General features: G+C 43.4%; 1 pseudogene; it reads right to left on the reverse strand.

Annotated features, from left to right (window-relative positions):
- Positions 1-1,861: 1,861 nt before the first annotated feature.
- On the reverse strand, positions 1,862-7,677 carry LOC147158209 (uncharacterized; annotated as a pseudogene).
- Positions 7,678-21,253: the final 13,576 nt, after the last annotated feature.

The following is a 21,253-nucleotide window of genomic DNA, read 5'->3' on the forward strand; positions in this document are numbered from 1 at the left end:
TAAAGCACTATTTAGGTGTTTGTGGCATCATTCATGGACAAAAAGAAGTGTAAAATTCACTAGAGTGCATGAAATAATATCGTTTCACTAAAAGCTTGATTTCTCTGTATTTTGGTCCAAAACAAGCGCATTTGGGTGAAACTAACCTTTTTCTATTGTTGATTACTAAAGAACGGAATAAGGTAGAAACAAACTTTTTTTTTTCTGATGAAAGATGAGAGAGAATTTTCTGTGGACCTTGAAAGATCAGTCAAAATGCTTAAATCGGCTGGCATCCCTTTTCTGAAAACGTCTGGCAGTCAAAGAGTTAATATACTTTCGGGGTGGCATTATGATAATGGTGGTAGAAAATATGTAATTTCAATCAAAAATGTTGATAATGCCATAAAGGGAAGTAGTCAAGCTGGCGTTCACGCCACCATGCAGGCAGACTTCAAAGTAAAATTCGCCAAGGCTGTTGCATTGGTGTCAATGTATTATTTGGTCAGCTTTATTTTGAAGTTTTCCTTAGTGCAAGGCGGCATATGTTTGCGCCTTTGCGCTTTTCCAGACATTACTGAATGACAGCACTGTGTCAGCCCAGTTCGCGCATGTACACACGCGCACTCACACTGAGAGGAACTTACTCGTTAACATACATTTTATTGTTTTTGTTTTGGTGGAAGAAGCAAGTATTTTCAAGTCAAAGGGGTCAAGTCCGAGTGAAGTCACAAGTCATTGTTGGTAAAGTCCAAGTCCAGTTGCAAGTCTTTTAACATTTTGTCAAGTCGAGTCTAAAGTTGTCAAATTCATGACTCGAGTCTGACTCGAGTCCAAGTCACATGACTCGAGTCCACACCTCTGGTATTAGCACTATCACTTTTTCTTCAACAGGCTTAAGAAACATTGTAATTGGATTTATGTTGTCATATTTGTGCTCTCAGACTGTGTCCTTTGTGTTGCAACTGCCTGATGTAATCAGCAGCCTATGAGAGTCATCCGCAACCGATAAAGGAACAGCAGAAGACACATTCTGTTTGTCGGACGATTCATCTGCTTGCCTCCACAGCCCAATGAATGATTGTTAGCTACCTAGCTCCACGTCTCTTGATCCACGATACCTTCTCGTCCTTTCTGGTCTAGTTTTTGCTGCCTCGTCTAGTCGTGAGTACGCTTCGCGCAAACCGCTTAGTTAATGACTTACTGAGCATTCGTTTGGCCCTGACTGATGCAAGAGCCTTTGTTCTCTTTGTCATGTCACTGTTAACCTAGATGATTGTGTCACCTTCAGTTGAAGCTTTGTTTTATAAATAAATGTCAAAACTATTATTTGTTTCTGCGTTTTTGGGATTCAACTCCTGAACATATTATATGTACTGTATATTGGATTTTAATTTGGTATTGTGGCGCTCACGAGACTGAGGAACAGTGAGCACTTTTATTATTGCAAGCAGAAGATCTCACTTGTCCGCCTTCAACGCACAGAATGCAGGCAAGTCATTCTTTCCCATGTCATACAACCACTGTGTCACAGCAAAATTAAATCACATATGTGACAACAAACTAGAAAAACACCCCCAATAACTAACACAAAAACTGGACACGAAGAGAATAATGAACACAGAACATGCATTTAAAACACCATGTTAATCCCCAGTGCCACAAAGCATGCTGGGAGTGCCTCCAAGCTCCCAGCCACGCTACAATATTATTGGAGCTTGGATTTCTTCTACTATATGTGGTCCAACATTACTTTAATTAAAATATTAATTGAATTTATTACCTATATCATCCATACGGTGTATAATCAATTAGTCTATGATTTCCACACTCCTACCACACTAACCTGAACCAAATGTACTTCATGTTAGGTGTAAATGTGTCAGTCAGTCACTGCAAGACCTTTATTGGTGGCCGTGAATAAATTTAGATCCCTATCTGTCAGACTCTCCCTCACATTGCAGCCAACAGGCTTACAGTCTGAACACTCTTTAGGCTGTTTACATGGGAAGTAGACATGGGCCCAAATAAGCCGCTCGTCCTGGAATCTACAGGTGAAATCCTTTAAGACAGCCAACTCATTGTGTGACAGCTCCCTGTTTGTCACCAATCTGGCTCAAACTGGAGATGAGTGGAGTAAACAAAGTTGTGAATTGTGCAGTCAGAGATGAGTCATCAATTCTGGACTCACTTTGCTTAGAGATGTGCATGGCTGAGAATAAGGATACAGAAAAAAGAGCACACAGAGAAACAGCAAAGTATAATAGTTAAAATGAAATAAATAAATAGTACATATTTATGGATTGGATAGGTCTGATGCCACTGAACATTTTGAGTGGTTGAAAGTTTAAAAAAAAAATCATAAATGACTTAGTTATCACACTTACAAAAGATTATCCAAATTTTGTACAAAATACTGTATGTGGGGTAATTTTTTTGTCACCCCTAGGTGGGGCTATTATAATACCATGTCATAGAGATACCTTCAGGTCGTGACGATAAACATACATGTGAAGTTTGGGAAATCGAAAACTCAAGATCTTTTCCCCTGTTGATGGCCCAGGTCCTGACATGGTCCAGGTCAAGTTTGAAGTCAATTGGATCAAACGTGTATGAGAAATGGGCAAAAGAATGCCCCCTGTAAATGTGCAAAAATCGACATTAAAAAATTCGTAGCTCACTTCCTGATCAAGTGACTTTTTTGTAGGTCTTGTGCTCCCTCATATCCCTTTTGTAGATCTTGCTTAAAGGAATACAAGACTTGTGAAAAACTAACCAGCTATTCTGTGAAATTGTTTCAACTCTTGCCTGAAAAAAAATTCAATTATAATGAACGATTATGATTTGATAGCACTTTTTATGAATATATATAGTACAGTATCAGCCATTTTGAACAGTCACGTGATCACCGTGACGTGTCACATGCGTAAAACACGCATATGTGACATGGCCGCTAATGACAACAAAGCCACTCACGAGGAATTATTGCATCCCATGGCGGACATCAAAGGTGAAATTATGCCCTATAGCAAAGAAGCACTTCTTCAAAAGCAGTACAGCCACAGAGGACTCGCCAAAGATTTGTATCCAGCCGTAAACTGGATGAACGTGGCCGACTGATTCAGTCGGCCGGCTCATAGCGAGTTGAAGTTGGGGACCGTTTACAAGATGCATGTTACAGAGGCTCAAATTACAAGTCAAGTCACCGTTGACATTGTTCACTCTGGAAATGTAATTTGTGGATGGTCCCTAATCTGGGCTGTAAACATCCCGGTGACTTTAACTCTGCTAGGCCAAGCTACGTGTGCTAAGCACGCTTTTGCCCACATTAGGAGAGGTCACAGCCCTACCCCCACACGGAATGACATGAAACCTGACGTGCTGAGGATTTTACTCGATCAGAATTGGCGCAGTAATTGGGATAAAAGACAGCCTTTTTCTTGCCCATTACGTCAGCAAACTTCCATTGAAATGAATGAAGGCGGCTTTTGTTTACGCACGGGATACGTCATCACGATCACGTGACCAGGATAATGGCGTTCACCATGGTATGTTCTTATTTTGATAATCGGTTTAAAAGAAAATTCAGGGAATAAGATAGCAGAGATTTTTGCACTTTTACTCTCTGTACACAATGCCTAATCCAATACTGGAAAATGAGATAAGTCTTGTATCGCTTTAAACGTACAACTGGGGCTGCTTTGTCAAAAAGTTCTAGGGAGCGCTAGTGAGTCATTTATGTAAAAATCACACAATACAAGATAAAATATTGCTCATTTTGCCAGGCCAGATGTGTGCGGCAAGTTTCGGAAGTTTCTGTGCATGTTTAGGCTCTCGAAATCAGCATTGTTTTGTTGGCAAACCGTGCCTTGCCACACCCACAGCGATTCGCAAAAACTCACAAACTTTGTGTTATGACATCATAGAAGCCTAAACACTCTTCTGAGCAAATATAAGGTATATCTAGTTAACGTGCTTGGAGAAAAACGTAGAAGGAAAGAGTTTTTATTTATCTAAATGCTATAGGTGGCGCTATCAGTGTGATGAAATATAAGTTAGGATCATATGGGTTAAATCAGCTTTTATTGTCATGATAAATCATCAGAAAAACAAGACATTTCTTGTAGCCACTCGGTGGCGCTACATCTGTAACCAAATTTGATCATATAGATGTTTTTAGGCCGTGGCTATTAAGATGCATGATTCTTCTTCTTTTCCTTTCAGCTTTTCCCTTCAGGGGTCGCCACAGAGAATCAGTTGCCTCCATCTGACACTGTCCTCTGCATTCTCTGCTCTCACACCAACCTTCATGTCCTTATTAACTACATCCATAAACCTCCTCTTTGGTCTTCCTCTAGACCTCCTGTCTGGCATTTGGAAACTCAGCATCCTTTTGCCAATATACTCACTATCTCTCCTCTGGACATGTCCAAACCATCTCAGTCTGGCCTCTCTGACTTTATCTCCAAAGCCTCTAACATGTGCTGTCCCTCTGATGTAGTCATTCATGATTCTATCCATCCTGGTCACTCCCAAAGAGAACCTCAGCATCTTCATCTCTGCCACCTCCAGCTCTGCCTCCTGTCTTTTCCTCAGTGGCACTGTCTCCAGACCAAACAACATCGCTGGTCTCACCAAAGTCTTATAAACCTTTCCCTTCATTTGAGCTAAAACTCTTTTATCACACATCACACCTGACATTTTTCTTCACCCGTTCCAGCCTGCCTGCACACGCTTCTTCACTTATTTTCCACACTATCCATTGCGCTGACTGTTGACCCTAAATACTTAAACTCCTCCAACTTCTTGGTCTCTTCTCCTCTTGGGTCCCTCTCATTTACACACAGATAATCCGTCTTGTTACGGCTAACCTTTATTCTCCTCTTTTCCAGGGCAAACCTCGACGCCTCTAGCTTCTCCTCCACCTGTTCCCTGCTCTCACTACAGATCACAATGTCATCTGCAAACATCATAGTCCATGGAGATTTCTGTCTAACCTCGTCTGTCATCCTGTCCATTACCCTAGCATAACAAGAAGGGGCTCAGAGCTGATCCCTGATGTAGTCCCACCTCCACTTTGAACTCCTCCGTCACACCAACAGCACACCTCACCACTGTTTTACAGTCCTCATACATGTCCTGCACCACTTGAACATACTTCTCTGCCACTTCAGACTTCCTCATACAAAACCACAGTTCCTCTCTGGGCACTGTTGTGGAGGAGATATTTTCCTCCGCGTGTTTGTTTTCTTTCGGTTGGTGAGAATGTTGGTTATCCGAATACAGGCTGGAGACAATGAACAGTTCCTAAGAAGCTTTTATTTCTGCAGAATATTCCGGGCACAAGTGAGTTACAGGCAATGGCTGCAGCTTCTCACAAGTGCGAAGATTACAGAGGACTTACAATATTCTTATACTATCTTGAAGGGCGGTACCACACAGTTTCCAGTAAACAGTTCAACCGGAGTTGACCGGACATGAGATAAATTCAAGGACACTATTCAGACACAAAACAAAAGCCCATTTGAGGAATAGAGGAGGTTTTTCAGTCATGACTGGACCTGGCAGAAATTGCGATAACACTCACAAAGATACATCCGCAGAACAAAGCTCTACTGAGGAACTAAGGAAATTACAGTTATGACTAAATCTGGGCAGAAGACCCTCTTCAATCCCTCTTTCGGACTCAAAAGAGTCCGACACAAGCAGATAAACATTTCAGAGAAAAATCCCAGCGGGATCTTCGTCCTCTTCGTCGGATGCCTCAACAGTGGGCTCCTTTGGGGGAGCGATAGACTCAACCATCATATAAGAAGACTCATTTCGTATGTCCTGTTTTTCAATAGCAGTGGTAATAATTATTTGGCAAAGGGAACGAATACATGGAATACACCAACACCCGCATGTGGTTAGCAAAGCAGAAAATACAGCGATATATATCAAAATAGAGGAAACTAAGGTTTTATAGCGCCCCAACACATCCATCCAATTATCCCATACAGAAGTATCCGCTCCTGAATGTTCTTTCATTTTCTTATTGAGTGTACGCAGCCCTTCAATTGCAATAGTCAAACTTCCATCGGGCGCAGTGCTGTTAGGAATGAAGGTGCAACACTGATCTCCAAACATTGAGCAGACTCCGCCCTTCTCTGCCAGCAACATATCTAGTACAATTTGGTTTTGGAATACAATCAAAGATGTGGCAGCCAGCTGGCCGTGTACAGCCTCAAAATCACTTTGAGTCCAATTTCCCAGCCTCTGTACGTTATAATGTACATAATTAATTCTGTCTACGTTTTTGTTAATGGTGCACCACCAGAAAATTGTAGATTCAAACCCTGAGAGTACTTGATCAACTAATTTGTACTCATCAGGCACACCTCTTGGTACTCCAATTGCATCAATGTAGGTGGGAACATTCTGCTCTTGCCAAGAGGACCGTTTGGCTCTTTGGAAAGAAGGAGGGGATAATGGTTCCCAATCATCAATCAATTTCAAAAGGTTGTCAACAGAGGTGGGGTAGATTTGTACTGGCAGTAGGAGGGTGATGAGAGCACAATATCCTATTCTATTCAAGGGCAGCTTATCAAATATTCTGTTATCGCCACACCACCACCATATGTCCCCTCTAGATTGAGGTTTGAACGTCTGTCCCACGTCTATTGTCGAAATGCAGTGAGTGGTGTGGTTTAGTTCTCCCAATTGTTCTGTTCCTGACATTTTAATACATGAGAAATTACCATCTGCAACTTTGTTTGAAAATATTGGTTTGTTCTTCTGCCATTTTACTAGGGGATACACCTTGTCCCATTTAGAGCAATTGGCATTGGGGACAGTTTTATTCATAAGCTCCATTACACATTGATCCTCTATTTTAGCCGGGATTACTCGTAATAGAGATCGTGGTCCTACGCATACCACACAGTTTTTGTTAGTGGCACGGGCCGCTTCTTCAGCCAGCAGTAGCCAATTGTTACTGCTGCCGGACAACCCTGTCGTAACACGGAACCACTCATCTACACCATCGAGCGGTACGCTCACAGCTCTCACCCCGGTCACATTCATGTAATTAGTCATTTTTGGTTGTTCTAAGTTACCCATAGTCTTATTGACACAAACCACAATGGGAAAATAGGGGTCGGCTCCGGTGGACCATGCCCATAGCAGTAATCTCCAACAGGAGGTGTTATATAGAGTTGCTTTAGGCGGTCATATTTTGCCATCGGGAAGGGCAAAAGTCAATTCGAGTTGATCTCCTAGGTTACTCAGTGTTACCCTTTTGCTAAAGAAAATAGCCTCCTCACTAGTTCCCGGTGGCCAGTGACTTCCGTCCTGGGTAGTTATAAAAGCACTCCAGTCTAGCCGTAAAACATGTCCTGTCAAATCCCACCAGTATTCTACCCAGTCTTCCCCTTTAGTCTGCACAGTGTTCCTAAATCCCTTCAAAGACCTAATGGGAATTTTAACAGAGGTGTTCGTGTTTGGGGCCACCGTCACGGTTATTGAGTTAATATAAGTCCAGGATATGAGCCAGGGAGTGTGTGGAGAATCAATACTTCGCTTAATACGATGTGTTGTGGTTACGTTCAAGGTTGTTCTGAGGGGCTTCCAGAGATACCAGATTGGCATAAAAATCAATATGAGAAAGAGTGTCGTGATGTAGCAGCAGATGGAGATGCGTTCCCACTTCGAAGCCATCTCACTGGGATTATTTAGCCCATATACCGTGAATGTAACCTTTGTTGAATGATGTCATCAACAGGGGGCAGCTGACACTGGACCAGTAGACGTGGTTTTCCTTTTTTTTTTTTTTTTTTTTTTTTTTTTCTTTAAGAGCTCAGTATTGTTCATTCGGAAATGTCATCATCATTGCTCTTTTTTTTTTATATATTTTTTTTAATTTTTTTTTTTCAAATATATATATATATATATATATACACATATATACATACATATATACATATATACATACATACATACATACATTTTTTTTTTTGTGTGTGTGTGGGTGAGTATGTGTGTGTGCGTGCGTGCGTGCGTGCGTGTGTTTGTTAGCTCACCAGAAAACCTATTAGAAAAAAAAAAAATCTCATACCGTTCACCTAAATCGAACACCAGGAGACCCGAGGGGACCGAAGAAAACCAAGGAAGGTGAAATCCAGCACCGACCAGACACCCCCCACCAGAACTCCTCCCCAGCCCAAGAAACATCCAGACCCCAACAAATCCAAAAAACATAAAATCAGGGAGGCCTCAAGAGACCAACGGAGAGACCGAGAAAAGGAAGGAAGGACAGACGAAGCCGCGTGAGATCCGAGACACCAGCCTCCACCGATTCAATAACCTGAGGAGGAAACAGATTGTGTCTGAGTTTCGGTAGATGCTGGTGTGGTGGATCTGGCATGCATGAAAATCTCCACCAAAGAGGGGAGCCGTCCACCCCCGCCGGAACAGAGCAAGCGCAACACCTCAGGGCCCCCCAGGCCGCGGCAGCGCCAAAGGACGACCCCCGGGCCCCACCAGGGCCACCGGCCGGAGAGCAAACCCAGGAGCAGGAGCGCCCCCCGCCCCAACACGGCCCGCGCCCCCGGCCCAACGCAGCAGGACGGGGCACTGCAGGCCCACCAGGCACCCCACCGGCCCCCAACCCCCGCCCCCCCCCACAACCCCCCGCCCCCCATCCACCCCCGCCACCCACCCCAACCCAGCCCCAGCCGCCCCCATGCCCCCAATCCCCCAGACACCCCCCACCCCCAGCACCCCCCCACCCCGCAACCCCCACCACCGCCCCCCCCCAACAAAGCCGCCCCCCCCCGACCCCACCCCGACCAACCGGCAGCCCCCCAACCCCCGACCCCCAGCCCCCGGGGACCACCCGCACCCAGGCACCGGCGCCGAAGAGGGGCCGGACAGCGGAGCGGAGAGGGCAGCCGCGCCCACCCCACCCCCCGCCGTGTGGAAGGACGGAACACCGGGGGCAGAAGGGGGAGATGGGGGCACCGGAGGGCGGCCGACACCCCCGAACCCCAGGCCCAGCGGGGGAAGGCCCCGGTCGTCACCCCAGCGTTCTTTGTGAAAATTAACCCCTGTTACTGAGTCCGCCAGCTCGCGGACTGGCGAACTCTACCCCTAAACCGTGAATGTGACCCCACCCAGTGTATATACAAGTGTGTGTGTGTGGTGCATTAAAATTAGGAGCAGGTGAACCGGAGCCGATGGAAATGATATTCCCACGCTCCGATCCACCCGCCACCCAAGCATGTTGCTGAGTGTATGTGGTGCATTAAAAAAAATAGATAGGGCGGGGGGGGGGGGGGGGGGGGCGGGTGGCGACACGGACAGGGGACCGCAGCACTGCTCTATACTGCGGCCCCCAACCGATGGCACCCCCACAAGCCCCCCCCCCACCCACAAGTTGTGTGGTGTATTAAAATTGGAGGGGAGTTGTAGGGTGAAGACGGTGTTTCCACCCTACCCCACCCCCCAAAGTGTGTTATGTGCCCTATATGTCTATAAAAGTGTATTGTGCAAACCTAGTGTAGTGAGTTAAGAGGTGTGACCAGCGGGGCCCCCCCCAACCGGGCGGGGGCAGGAGGCGCACCGGCCCACCAAGCCCTCACCCACCCCACCAGGACCCCGGCGGGCATATGGGACCCGTCCGGCGGGGCGATAGGGCTCGCCCCCCGGATACTGGGTCCCGCCCGAGGTGTCAGGACGCCCACCGGAGCGGGGCGGGCACGACACCAAACCCCAGCCACCCCCGCCGGCCCCCATAGCACCGGGACCCGGGCCATGGATGGAGCCCCCGGCCCAGGGGAGGGGAAGGAAGGCGTACCGGGGAAGGGGAAGGGAGGAGGGAAGGGGACGACAAGAAGGGCAGGGGGCAGCGGCAGGGACGCAAGGAGAGGGGGAGAGGAGGAGGAAGGGCGACGAGGGAGAGGGGACAGGGAGGCGGAGGACGGGCGGGGAGAGGCGAGGAGGGAGAGGCAGCAAGGGGGAGGAAGGGGGAGGGGAGAGGGAACCACCGGGCACCCCGGCGGCCCACAGGCCCCGAACCGCGTCGCCGGGCCCAGAGCGACGGACCGCGCCGGAACGGCGCCGCCCCCGACACCAGGGAAAGCCCCGCAACGCAGCACCCCCCAAGAGACCCAGGGAACGGCCAAGACGCAGCCGCCACCCAGCAGCCAACAGAGGGGCAGACCCGCCCACTCCCCGCCAGGGGGGACAGCACCCACAGAATTAACCCACTGGCATGCCGTGAATCCGAATATCAACCCCTGGTGCCCATCGGAGGTGAATCCGCTCGATCCCGCTGGCAGCAGCCGGGTTCCTGACTATGGAAACACAACCATTAGTTACAAATTGCCTAATACAGAAACATCAATGCCAGTTATAACGCTGCTGTGGCTCTCGCTAACAGGCAGAATTAAAATCCAAGTTTAGGTTAAAAAATTCTATATACGTAGACCATGTTTCTTTAAATTTTGACATTTGGTTTTTATTTGAGGCAGATATTTTTTCCATTAAAATATGATTTATGAGGAGGTTAGACCATTGGTCGATATTCAAAGTTTGTTTATTTTTCCAGTTAACAAGAATTGTTTTTTTTGCGATAGTAAGGGCTACAAGTATAGATTGAAATTGTTTATGTGGTAAGTCAATTGTTGTTAAGTCACCTAGCAAACACAAGTTTGGAGAGAACGGTATCCTACAGTCCAAGACAGCGGAAAGTTTTTCTAAGACTTTAGTCCAGAAACACATAACCGGAGTACATAACCATAAAGCATGAAAATAAGTGTCTGTAGTGTTTTGTAAACACTGGAGACAAATGTCGGAGTCTGAGAGTCCCATTTTCTTCATCATATATTGAGTAATGTATGTTCTGTGAATAATTTTATATTGGATAAGTTGTAAATTTGTGTGTTTTGTCATTTTAGACGTGGTTTTCCGATCGTCGTCAGGTGGTGGGATCGCTGAGCCTGAGGCGGATCTGGCGGGTCGTGTAGACGAGATGTGGAACCACGTGTCCCCTTTTTCGTGCAGGCGAACTGCAGAAGATGTTCTCTCCTTCACCTTGTGGGGTCCAGTCCACCTGGGCTCAGACCATTTTCGTTTAATTACTTTCAACCATAAATATTCAGAATCATTTATTTCTGAAGGAGCATCTGGTTGTTTTTTTGTTAGCTGGGAGAAAGTAAATGTTAGTTGTTTGAGTTCTGGAGGCCCTGGAACGTGCGTCTCTTCCAATGGAGCTGTTGGAGCCGGAAAAGGTCTGTTGGTGTGACATTCAAACGGAGTCCAGCCTTTGGCTGAGTTAAGTGACATTCACACATTCATTAATGCAACAGGAAGAGCTTGTAGCCAATTCAAATTTGATGAGGCCAGTGCTTTAGCCAATTTTTCTTTAATACTTCTATTCATTCGCACAACCTGTCCTTGGGATTGGGGATGATACACTGAACCAAATGTGTGTTTTAATCCCAATGCCTTTTCTACTACTTGTAGATGTTTGTTTTTTAAATGGGTTCCATTGTCTGATCTAATTTTTCTAGGAAACCCATGTGATGGTATGTAATGATTAATCCGATGTTTTACTACTGTCTGAGAGACGTCCGGTCATGCTTATGTCTTGAGTTTGGTCAAGTGCAGAATCAGGGTGTGTGCCTGTCACTGTCTGAACTGCACATTTTAGGTCGGCCAGCTGATTTTGAATATCTGCAATATAATAGCTGTTCACCAATGCACTAGAAGTTTCTTTGGTAATTTCCCGCTCTCGTTTCCTAAACAATTCATCTTGTTCAGCCTTCAATATACGGGTTTGTTCCATTAGTTCATTGTCTACAGCTTTTTCAAAGTGTGTAAGAATTGCACGCCATTTGCTGCGAATTAGCTGGGGTACTTCAGAGTGTCGAGTCAGTTCCAAGCTGAAAGCTCTCGCTTGGTTCAGTTTCTCCTGTGGCCCTTCATTCATATGCAATACTTTGTCCAATTTTTCCTCCAATTGTCTCACAGAGATGGTTACGCCTGCTGCCAAGCCGTCAGTCGCGGCTTGTACCAAAGATTCTCGCAACCGAGGGCTACTTTCAGAACTTTCACCATTCCAGTCAACATTGAGGCTTCCCCCATTTACAGTTAATATGGGGGCTTGTATATTTTGAAGCATCTGAAGAGCATCCCCCTATGGGGACTCAGTAAATGGGTTAACGGGCTCAAACACATTTTCCCTGGGCGGCTCGGCATACGGCGGCGGTGCAGTTGGCGGCGTAGTCACACTCATATTTGCTTCTTTCTCTTTCCTTGCTTCTCTCACATCCTTCCTAGACTGTTTCAATGCACTACCCATTGCCATCATTCTAGCCTTAGCCATCATCTTATCTACTTTTCTACAGTTTTCTCTGACTTTTCTTCCTCTTGGAGACAACCTATTTGTCCTTTCTACTTCTTTTTCCAACAACTTTCTTTTCTTCACACATGCTTGTTTCACCTCTTTCATCAATGACACCAAACAAGCGGCGGTTGACAATGAAGGAAACCATCCACCCTCACAACAAGTTTTCATCCAGTTATTCAACAATTCTTTCTCGCCTTCTCTATCTTTTTCAGCCCCCCCCCACACACACACACATACTTCACACGCATTTTTTACCTGTTTACTCAACAACATGTTCTGACCATGGTTTGGAAGAACACGTAGGTCAAACCATTCAGTTTCGCGGTCAAATTCTCCCTCCATTTCTATATTATTTATTTATTTACTTACTTCCTTATTTATTATTATTATTTATCATTTTATTTTTGTTACTTCATTGACGTCTTATTGTGGTACCACAGTTACACATAGGCCTTCTTTTTCCTTATTCAAAGACACTTGCTTATTCCCAAACAAAAGTGTCCGAGCCTTAATTTCTCAGAAGTGGTCGAACTATTCCTCTTATTTCAAAAGTGCTTGACTTGGACCAAACAAAAGCACTCGAACCTTAATTTATCAAAACCACTCGAACTTCGTATTCTCTTATTTCTCTTATTTCTTATGCGCTTATTTCTTCGTAACGTTACCCCAAATACAAGGACTTCAGTTTCTAAGATTCTAAAATAGAACGAAACCACCTTGTATATTTAATGTCTTAGTAAAATCCAAAAACAAGGATTTCTTGTTTCTAGGATTCAGTAATGGAACGAAACAACCTTGTGTTTTAGATTTACTAATATCTGTTCACTTAGATCTCATATACAATTTAGTCACAAATTAAATGACTTGAAAACAGGTCTCTGAGTATTCAATAGACAGAAAATCAATTAGGAGGATAAATGTCCTCTTACCTTTAATTACTTTGGCGCCAGATGTTCTGTCTGTTGATCAACACCTCAGCCCGAAATCACGTTCGGGGTCACCAATTGTTGTGGAGGAGATCTTTTCCTCCGCGTGTTCGTTTTCTTTCGGGTTGTGAGAATGTTGGTTATCCGAATACAGGCTGGAGACGATGAACAGTTCCTTCGAAGCTTTTATTTCTGCAGAATATTCCGGGCACAAGTGAGTTACAGGCATTGGCTGCAGCTTCTCACAAGTGCGAAGATTACAGAGGACTTACAATATTCTTATACTATCTTGAAGGGCGGTACCACACAGTTTCCAGTATACAGTTCAACCGGAGTTGACCGGACATGAGATAAATTCAAGGACACTATTCAGATACAAAACAAAAGCCCATTTGAGGAATAGAGGAGGTTTTTCAGTCATGACTGCACCTTGCAGAAATTGCAATAACACTCACAAAGATACATCTGCAGAACAAAGCTCTACTGAGGAAATAAGGAAATTAAAACAGTTATGACTAAATCTGGGCAGAAGACCCTCTTCAGCACCCTGTCATAAGCTTTCTCCAGAGCTACAAAGACACAATACAGCTCCTTCTGACCTTCTCTGTACTTCTCTATCAACATCCTCAAAGCAAATACTGCATCTGTGGCACTCTTTTTTGGCATGAAACCATACTGCTGCTCACAAATGTTTACCTCTGCCCTCAGTCTAGCTTCAACTACTCTTTCCCATAGCTTCATTGTGTGGCTCATTAGCTTTATTCCTCTGTAGTTGCCACAACTCTGCACGTCTCCTTTGTTCTTAAAAATGGGCACCAGCACACTTCTCCTCCATTCCTCAGGTATCTTCTCACTATCTAAGATCCTGTTGAACAACCCAGTCAGAAATTCTACTGCTACCTCTCCTAGACACTTCCGTACCTCCACAGGTATATCATCAGGACCAAGTGCCTTTCCACACTTAATCTTCTTCATTGCCCTTCTCAATTCATCCTTACGAATCTTTGCTACTTCCTGGTCCACAACAGTCACTTTCCTCATTCATCAACTCTTCAAAGTACTCTTTCCATCTTCCCATCACACTACTGGCATCTGTCAACACACTTCCATCCCTACCCTTTAATACCCTAACCTGCTACACGTCCTTCCCACCTCTGTCTCTTTGCCTTGCCAACCTGTATAGATCAGTCTCTCCCTCCTTACTGTCCAACCAAGTCATCGTAAGCCCCATGTTTGCCACTTCTACTTTCACCCTACGCTGCATTTCCCTGTACTCCTGTCTATTTTCTTCAGTCCTCTCAGTGTCCCACTTCTTCTTATCTAACCTCTTTCTCTGGATCAACTTCTGCACCTCCTCATTCCACCACCAAGTCTCCTTATCTCCTTTCCTTTCAGATGACACACTAAGAACTGTCCTACCTGTCTCCCTGATCACATTTGCTGTAGTTGTCCAGTCATCTGGAAGCACCTCCTGACCATCCAAAGCCTGTATCAACTCCTTCCTGAAAGTCATACAGCACTCTTCCTTTTTCAGTTTCCACCATTTCTCCTCTGCTCTGCCCTCTTTGTCTTCCTTAACACCAGAGTCATCCTACACACTACTATCCTATGTTGTCTGGCTACATCCTCACCTACCATTACTTTAAAGTCGCTGACCTCCTTCAGATTACACCGTCTACACAAGTAGTCTACCTGTGTAGTCCTACCTCCACTCTTGTAGGTCACCCTATGTTCCTGCCTCTTCTGGAAGAAAGTAATCACAATAGCCATTTCCATTCTTTTTGTGAAGTCAACCACATCTGTCCTTCTGCGTTCCTCTCCTGGATACCAAACTTGCCCATCACCTCCTTATCACCTGTTTTATAGACCAGAAAAACAAAGAAAAGTTTACAGCCAATTATTTGGATTAAGTCTATTTTTTAAATTGATGGAAACTTTTTTTGTTTGATAAATCTTGCTGATAAGTCATTATGTTTGTTAATGATGTTGTGAATGAAATGATAAATGGTAAATGTACAGAATATGATCATATATGTTCAATATAATCATATATTTACAGTAATTAACTGCAACAGCATATTACACCCACTCTGTACAAAATAACACATTAATCACGGCCGCTGGGTGTAAAATAATGACATCCAGGTCAATTCCATGCACAATTTGCATTGGTCATCTGGATCTTACTTGTAAAATTATGAATATTTGTGGTTTCATTTTTAGCCAGCTCATATATCAGTCGGGGCCTGTCGCAGGCTGGATTAAAGGTTTAACATCCCTTCTATTGATAAACAACCATTCACACTAATATTCACATCCTATGAAATTTAACAAAGACATTTGCAATGCCAAAGTGCAATGACAATTGGCCGTCTTAAAATCCCAGAAAGTTTCTGGCTGACACTCGTGTAAACTAAACTACAAGTAAAACTTTTGCGCTGTTGAGTCTAACTGAACGATTGGTGTAGTGGTTAGTGGAGTAAGCCCTGGACGCAGAGTGCAGTTTGAGGCGTGCCGCCACGTGGGGTGGACCTAAACGTTTGATTCCGCCCACACGGTTTTCGACCTCAAAGCGCCTTCTTTCCTTCTTTGTTGTTAAACTATTGCCCCCCGCCCCCCACCCCCACCCGCCACCGACCACAACCCAGCCCCCGCCGCCCCCAAACCCCCAGACACCCCTCCACCACCCTACCCAGCAGTGCTTAATAGGGGTGTTAGAAAAAATCGATTCGGCAATATATCGCGATATTACAGTGCGTAATTCTCGAATCGATTCGATATGCGGCCGAATCGATTTTTAAACATAATTTTTTGGGGGAATATTCAACAAAACGTCTTACTTAGGGTTAGGATTCACACATTAAACATGGAAGAATGTTATATTAATAGAACATTAAGCCTTAATATTTTATTTCAGTGCTGTTCAAACATGAAACAGACTGCAACCTGTAAATAAATAAATATGACATAGAATAGATGACAAGAAGGGCAAGGGGCGATGGCAGGGCAGCAGAGAGAGGGGGGAGGAGGAGGAAGGTTGACGAGGGAGAAGGGACCGGGAGGTGTGGAGGACGGGCGGGGAGAGGCAAGGAGGGACAGGCGGCAAGGAGGAGGAAGCGGGAGGGGAGCCACGAGGCACCCCGGAGGCCCACCCGCCCGAACCCCGTCGCTGGGCACAAAGCGACGGACCGCGCCGGGGCGCCGCCACCCCGGACACCAGGGAGAGCACCACAACGCAGCACCCCCCCAAGAGACCCAGGGAACGGCCAAGACGCAGCCGCCACCCAGCAGCCAACAGAGGGGCAGAGCCGCCCACACCCAGTCAGTGGGGACAGCACCTATAAAGAACCCACTGGCATGCAGTGATTCCGAACATTAACCCTTAACCCTTTAACATTGGAAGTGAATCTTGAGGAGATGGTGACTGTAAGGTGTCATTTGTTATGGTCTACTCAATCCTGCTGACAGCAACTGGGTTCTTGACTATAAAAACACAACCATTAGTCACAAATTGCCAAATACAGAAACAGCAATATAAGTTATCGCGATGTGGTGGCTCTCGCTAACAGGCAGAATTAAGTAACTAGATTTAGATTAAAAGATTCTATATACGTAGACCATGTTTGTATAAATTTTGATATTTCGTTTTTATTCGAGGCATATATCTTTTCCATTAAAATGTGATTTATGAGGAGATTAGACCATTGGTCGATATTCAGAGTTTGTTTATTCTTCTAGTTAACAAGAATTGTTTTTTTAACGATAGTAAGGGCCACTGGGAGACAAATGTCGGAGTCTGAGAGTCCCATTTTCTTCATCATATATTGAGTAATGTATGTTCTGTGAATAATTTTATATTGGATAAGTTGTAAATTTGTGTGTTTTGTCATTTTAAATAAGTTTTCACAAACTTAAATAGCCAAGAGTCAAATTCCAGAACTATAGACAAGTCTGTCTCCCATTTCGAGATGGCTAAATACATTTTCTCTGTATACAAAAGTAACTTATATTTTTGAGAGTTTTTTTGTTGTTGTTGGAGAAAGCTTTGTAATATTTTTAGCTAAAACAGGCGGTTGGAGCGTACTCCGAAGTGTTGGAATTTGTTTCTTCGTCATATTTTTAACTTGCATATAATGTAAAAAATTTCAGTTTTTTGTTTTGTATTTTTGGAGCACGGATGTATATGATATAAACATATTATCTGAGAAAAGATGGTGGAGATGTGTAATTTATTTCTGCTCCCACACACCTAAATAAAACGATTGGTTATTAAGTTTAAAGTCGGAGTTATGCTATATGGGAGAAAGCCCGCAGGGCTTTTGTTATTTCTAGTGCCTTTCACCAGGCGGTCAGGGTGGCGGAAATCATTGGGTTTTTAAAACATTTGTGTCGCTTAATCAATGTTATAATAAAGAGTAAATCTAAAAGTCTGAGGTTATTACAATCCTTCTGTTCTCGTTCCAGCCAACAGTTAGTATCTCTGTTGGGTTGTGCCCATAGAATGATATATTGTAGCTGGTTAGCTATATAGACCTCCTTTGGATTTGCTTTTCTGAAGAGTAGATAGACTCATTTTTGCTTTTTTTTTATTCCAGTAGAATTTTGTAATGGCCGAGTCCAACGACTGGAACCAGTTAGACGTAGGTTTGAATGGAATCATTGAGGAAAAAATTATTTATTTTGGGTAAAACTTTCATTTTAATAGTGGCTATTTGTCCTGTTAGAGAAATGGGAAGATTGTTCCAGCGCTCCAAGTCACTGTAAATAAGTGGAGTGAAGTTTAAATGAATTAAATCAGTTAATTTAGGTGATATTTTTATGCCTAAGTATTTTAAATTACCTATAGGAAAAAAGTAGTGTGGATTTTGGCTTGCAGGGTTCCATTTATTTCCTGTAATAGGTAGTTGTGTTGAGTTAATAGAATAATCTGATAAATGTGAGAATTTAGTTATTAAATTAAATACTTCCTCTAACGAGATAGCAGGTTTTTCTAAATAAAGTAAAATATCATCGGCATATAGATTAATTTTGTGTTCTGTTACCCTGGAGTGAATTCCTTGAATCCTTCTTTCCTGGCGTATAGCTAATGCAAGGGGACAATGGGCATCCCTGTCTTGTGCTTCTCTGTAGAGTAAAATTCTGAGATGTAATCCCATTAGTAGTAACTGTAGCTTTAGGCGAATCATATAATACTGACACCCAGTGAATAAATGATTTCCCAAAGCCAAATTTGTTTAAAACAGCAAAGAGGAAGGACCAGTTAACTTTGTCGAAGGTATTTTCTGCATCCAACGATATAATAACTGCCTTTTTATCATGCTGCTGTGACATGCTAATAAGGTTAAAGAGCATCCTAATATTATTAGTAGAGTGACGTCCTTTAATAAAGCCTGTTTGGTCGCTATGAATGATAGTCGAGATTACTGTTTCTAGTCTAGATGCGAACGCCTTATCGATAATTTTAATATCAGTGTTAATTAATGAAATCGGACGGTAACTTGATGGAAGGGTGGGGTCTTTTTCTGGCTTTAATAAAAGTTTAATTGCTGCTGTGTTCATGTGTGGACGTATGTAACCATTAGTTTTTATTTCTGTTACTACTCTTAAGAATAATGGAGCAAGCATTAACCAAAAGTGCTTAAAAAATATAGCCGGATAACCATCTGGGTCAAGTGCTCTGCCATTAGGCATAGTAACAAGAGCACTTTACAGCTCGTTTGTAGTGAGTGACGCATCTAACATATCTTTATATTCAGTAGATAACTGAAGTATATTTAAGCTACTGAGGAATGCCTCAATATGCTCAGGGTTAGACTTGTTAGTTTCTGAGTATAGGTTGCGATAATAGTTCTAAAAAAATTTGATTAATTTCACACTGACACTTGAACACTTTATTGAACAATGAAAATTAAGAAATGACCAAAACCCAAATACTAACCTCAACCGTCCAGGGATGCGCTATCTGCTGGGGACATGTAGTACTGCACTTTGACCTCTTCCATGAAACCAATTAGTTAGCTTCGCTCCGGCTGACTGAGAGTTGAGTCTTTATAATTTTCGATACTCAATAATGTGCTCTAAAAAAATAACTTTACGTCCTAAGATGTAACCTCTAGGCGGTATTGTGAGCCGTTTGGTTCTGACCACGCCATTTTAAAATAAAATACTGCCCATGTTAAATCTGCAAATTTTGTTCTAAAAAATTGTTTACACCATTTTGTAAAATCTGTGGGCGGAGTCATTAAGTCTACCTGGCATGGCGGCACGCCTCAAATTGCACTCTGCATCCAGGGCTACTTAGGTTTGAACTCGCCCTGTAAGCAGCAGGTACCCGGTTCGCGTCGCGCTCAGGTTTTTCCCTCCACCCTTGTCTCCCCCCCTCCTCCACTACAATTTCTTGCGGCAAAGAGCCATTTTGTTTCAAACGTTTATTGAAGAATTGAACATAACATCCATCCAATTTCCACATTTAACTGCATGGGCTGGCTTGGCCATTCAGAGGAGTGCTCGAATGCTCCAGAGTTTTGTGGGCGGTGCACGCAGCAGCCGGCTCGGACGAGAGAGGCGCGGCAACCACAAGGGTAGAGACGGGGTTTTACTGAACTGGGCGTTTTACTCCCACTTTAGAAAAATAGCCAGCAAAATAGCCAGCAAAATAGCCAGCAAAATAGCCAGCAAAATAGCCAGCAAAATAGCCAGCAAAATATCTAATATTTCATTAAAAAAATTACATTTCCATGGTGTCAAAGGTAAGATTCAATCATTATATGCTTATAGTAAACTGTGGAAGGGCTTAAAATTCTGTGATGTAATCCCTTTAAACCAATATGACACATTCCAGGATTGTAATAACCGGAGTCCCCTGAGAAAACCTATACAAGCATGGGAAGAACATGTAAAGTTCACACAGAAATGTTGACACGCAGAATCGAACAAGTATCTTCTGGCTGTGAGCCAGATGTCCTAAAAACTACTCAAAGTGTTGCCTTCTCTTAAATGACTCAAGAAAATCATGCTTTTTGATGACTTTGTCAATCCATGACAAAGTTGACTTCGTAATGGATTGACAATATCAGCCAAACGAAATAGGCTACAAGTAATATGCCACATCCATAAAAACACAAACAGAATTAAATAATTAATTAAATAAAACATTGTAACTGTGAAGAAAACAGCAGACCCCCCTCCTCCTTTGTATTGACTAAATAACAAATTGAGTAATGTTTTTTTTCCTCAATACAGTGAGTGTTACACAATACATATACTACAGTGATCTGTAAACAGTATTGCCAGAATCTGGGGGTTTAAATTATTCTATATTTCCTTGCAAAGTAACTGCCTGAAAACCAACCAGGTGTTGATGTAATCTCATGATTAATGGGGCTAGAACACAGAGCAATTTATAGACTAATAGACAAGATATGATGACCTAAATTCTGTCCACTTGGAATGAATTACTTCATCTCTCTGTGCCATAGTTAGCCTATTTATGTGATCTAGTTTCCATAGCAACGTTGCCATAGATCCATTCTAAAGCACACAGTCAATCTCTCCTTTTACAGCAATATATATATATTTTTTACCTTACACCCATTAATTTACCTGTTTTACCAAATTGGATTGCACAACTACATTGTTGGGAGACTAAACTCAGTCAAGTGTCAACTCTAGACATTACCGTGGTGTATTGTATTGTATTGTATCTGGACTGAAAGTAACATTTTATACAGTCTTGCTCACTATTGGCACCCCTTAATTTTTTGCATGATCTCTACAATATCTTCAGAAATAAATGGAAATGTACCAAATTTTTCATACCATCAGGACCTTTTAATTGGATGTCCAAAGTAATTCCACAAAGGAAATTGTTTTTCAACTTACATAATGTAATTCCAAAGAAGAAATAGAAAACACTGCATGTGCAGCAATAATGGCACCCCTCTTTGATATTTCGTTT

Source organism: Leptonotus elevatus, chromosome 18, assembly GCF_054856555.1.
Source record: "Leptonotus elevatus isolate MCC_2025b chromosome 18, RoL_Lele_1.0, whole genome shotgun sequence".
Taxonomy (NCBI): Eukaryota; Metazoa; Chordata; class Actinopteri; order Syngnathiformes; family Syngnathidae; genus Leptonotus; species Leptonotus elevatus.